We start from the raw sequence: 3,859 nt of genomic DNA, 5'->3' as shown, positions 1-3,859 counted from the left end.
ATGTCTAGTAATTTATTATCTAATATTTCTGCAGCTATGCCACCTTAAAATGATCATTCTAATCTTTCAATTCAAATACCGATTCTTGCAGCATCTGAATCTGCACAACAGCCCCCACCTCCCGAATCCAATGACTCTTTTCCTGATCCTACCACTTTAAATTTTGAAAATACCATGACCAAGAAAATGTCGTTCACCAAATATCTCCTTCTCCACAATTATTGCAAGAACCCGATAATACCTCCAACAATCCAACTGTCCAGCCTACTTTAACTCAGATTCAAACACATTCCAAAACAGGTCATTCTCGACCAAAATCATTTCCTGATTACAAATTATTTTATAATACTCGACATCCTTCACAAGCTTTTTCTGCAGTATTGGACATTCCTGAACCAACATCCTACACTCAAGCAGTTTCAGATCCACAATGGCGTGCTGCAATGGGAAGGGAATTTGATGCATTAATGGAAAATGGAACTTGGTCCCTATGTCCTCGCCCACATGATAAACACATTGTCAGAAACAAATGAGTATACAAAATTAAGAGGAGACCAGATGGAAGTATTGAACGTTTTAAGGCCAGACTCGTGGCCAAAGGGTATGATCAAAAGAGTGGTGTGGACTAACATGAAACTTTTTCCCCGGTAATTAAGCCAACAACTATTCGACTAGTTTTGGCAATTGCAATTCATTTTCATTGGCCCATCCGACAATTGGATGTGTCAAATGCATTTCTACATGGATTTCTGGATGAAGAGGTATTTATGGAGCAGCCACGAGGTTTTGTTGATGAGACCAAACCAAACCATATCTGCAAATTACACAAGTCTCTTTATGGCCTTAAACAGGCCCCAAGAGCTTGGTTTCGAAGATTATCACAGCAACTTATTGAGCTTGGTTTTCAAGAATCTGTCAATGACTACTCTCTATTTACTCTACATACTGAAAATATCAGAATTTTGTGTTAATATATGTAGATGATATTCTGGTGACAAGATCCGATGCCTTGGAAATTACTAAACTTGTTTGAAATCTGCAGAGTATTTTTCATGTCAAGGATCTTGGTTCTCTGTCTTATTTTTTAGGCGTGGAGGCTGATAGGAGCTCACAAGGTCTGCATTTACGCCAAACAAAGTACATTTGTGATCTCTTAGAGAGAACCAAAATGGCTGGTGCAAAGCCACTTGCATCGCCTACGGTAGCAGGTACTAAATTGTCCAGTACAGAAGGTGAACTACTATCTGATCCTTCTACTTATCGACAAATCATTGGGGCACTCCAATACTGCACAATTACACGTCCAGATATATCTTACGCTGTTAACCAGCTATGTCAGTATATGCACCAGCCAAGAACTCCACATTTACAGGCTATGAAGCGAGTTCTACGCTACTTAAAGGGCATTGTAAACCATGGACTGTTCTACACACCATCTCCTCTTCAATTACATACCTACTGTGACTCGGATTGGGCAGGCAACCTGGACAACAGGAGGTCTACCAGTGGCTATGGAGTTTTCCTAGGAAGAAACCTGGTTTCTTGGAGTTCCAAGAAACAGAACGTGGTCCTATTTTTCTCATGTTTGTTTCCTTATACTCTTGACAGTTTGATTGTAAAACTATAAATATAATGAAACACTACACAGGTGAGGCATGTTAGCCAAGCCAAAACATATCTCGTATATTTATCTTACATGACGCTCGTAGTATAGTAAAATTTATGCCAAATGTTAGCATTACATTACAATAGTAGTACAAGTATGGAAAGACAAAAAACTAAACTCCCAGCAGTTCGACATTAATTAGGCATGATCAAACTCATTAAATTGCAATTTTTAATCATTTAATTGCAATAAAATTGGAATGGATAGATAATCCACCAGGTTTTATTATTATTATTATTATTATTATTATTATTACACCGGAACCTCACCAAGGCCTTCGGATCCACCCCTAGGGTGTAAACCTCCAATACACAACCCCTGCCAGAACCATGTATCATGTATTGGGTAATCTAGGACAAACACTAATGCAAAAGCATAAGTCTACAGCTCATTCCAAACCCACTATTAGACCACTACGTGTCCTGATGGTTTCACAAAATAAACTTTGGCAAGAACTCACAACCGAAATTTATAAATAAATAATTGCCACAACTAAGATCAACAAGCATATTCTGTAACTTGAAATAAATTCAACATATAAATAACTACCTCAGACAGGAAAAAAAAAACTCAGATACAAAGAGAAATTCCGACCAGCCAGCTAAATCACTGCCATTGTCCTTATACTTTCATTGCAGAATTTTTCAATATATATATATATATAATCCTTATATATAGAGAGAGAGAGAGAGAGCTGAGATGGCGTAAGATCTATAAGCTATCCGATATCATTAGGAACAGAAAAGCAATCAGCTACGAATATCGAACGAAAGAACCAACGTATGCCTAGGGCTCGCACCTGATTTTGATCAAGATCGAAACTTAGAGGGAGAAATCGAATTCTAGGTAGAGAGAGAGAGAGAGAGAGAGAGAGAGAACTGGCAATGCAATGCAAGTGAGAATTACCTGGCACTGCTGTCTGCTACTGAGAATTTATGTATTTTCCTTTGAGAAATGCTTCTTGATCTTGATCTTGATCTTGATCAGGGCCGGCCGGAGAAAATATTATGAATCGGGACAAGCGTAAGTTGAACATTTATGTAACGGAAAACCCGAAAAAAAAAAAAAAAAAAAATTTGAAGGTAAAATATTTTTAAATAGAAATAGTTTTGGAAAGAGTAGTCCTCAACATTCTCTGTAAATCAGGTAAACGAATATTGTTTCATTTAATTCTATTAATAAATAAAGGAAATTTTAGCTGGAGGATAAATAAAAATTAAATCTAATTTTGTTGGCAAGTTCTGCACCTTATATGCTACATCACAAAATTAAAAAAAATTACAAATTCACTCCTTTTATAAAATATAATGTTTTGAAAATTTATAATGATACATCTGTGTTTGGGATGAATTATATTCTCTAATCTTTTCCAAATATAATTGTAATCTAATTTCACAAATTAATATTTGAGAATATAAAAGGTGAATGGAATTATTCTTTTATGAAAAATTCTACTTATTATTCTCGTACCATACATCACATATAATTTTTTATTTTTTTCTTTTGCCAAATATATAATGTATGAATGATGAGTAGAATAATTCAATTAAGTGTAGTACTAGGGACCAGCCTACTGTAACATTGCATTCTCCACAAACCTTACGTATCCTTTTTTTTTTTTTCAAATGTCAGATGCTTCTCTCTCCTTAAGCTCTCTCGTCTACGTCTCTCTCCTCAAGCTCTCTCTCTCTCTCTTCAAGCTTTCTCTCTCTTCGACCTCTCTCACTCCTCAAGCTCTCTCTCTCATCATTTCTCTCTCTTCGATCTCTCTCACTCCTCAAGCTCTCTCTCTCATCAAGCTTTCTCTCTCTTCGACCTCTCTCTCATCACCTCTCTCTCATCAAGCTTTCTCTCTCTTCGACCTCTCTCTCTCCTCAAGCTCTCTCTCATTAGTTTTCTCTCATCGGTTCTCTTCAAGTGTTCTCTCTCATCAAGGTCTCACTCTTTGCCTCTCAACATCTCTCACTTCTCTCTCTTTTCAAGTGTTCTCTCATATCAAACTGTCGATTGTAATGAAAGGAAAAAAATTAAACGGTAAAATTAGTTGACACGTGGAGTGTGTTTTGACTTATACATGAGGTGTGTTTAGGCTGATGCGAATACTTTTTCATATGATAAATAGTAAAGTTATTTTATTTATATATTTATTATTATTATTATGTGAAGGCTCCTTCCAATATTAGCTAAAAATTT

The 3,859-nt window shown here is 36.2% G+C and overlaps 1 protein-coding gene across 2 annotated transcripts in view; it reads right to left on the bottom strand.

Annotated features, from left to right (window-relative positions):
- The window catches only part of LOC121252235 (eukaryotic translation initiation factor 5-like), an 8,110-nt gene extending 5,772 nt beyond the window's left edge, over positions 1–2,338 (bottom strand). Inside the window, exon 1 of one of the 2 annotated variants that reach the window (XM_041151775.1) lies at positions 2,216–2,338. The gene's annotated coding sequence lies outside the window, so the exon portion shown is untranslated. The remainder of the gene's footprint in view (positions 1–2,215) is intronic. The other variant, XM_041151776.1, reaches the window with a different exon arrangement.
- Positions 2,339–3,859: the final 1,521 nt, after the last annotated feature.

Source organism: Juglans microcarpa x Juglans regia, chromosome 2S (assembly GCF_004785595.1).
Source record: "Juglans microcarpa x Juglans regia isolate MS1-56 chromosome 2S, Jm3101_v1.0, whole genome shotgun sequence".
NCBI classification, from domain to species: domain Eukaryota; kingdom Viridiplantae; phylum Streptophyta; class Magnoliopsida; order Fagales; family Juglandaceae; genus Juglans; species Juglans microcarpa x Juglans regia.
Note: the sequence above shows the minus strand (reverse complement) of the source record. Positions and strands in the feature narration are given on the sequence as shown.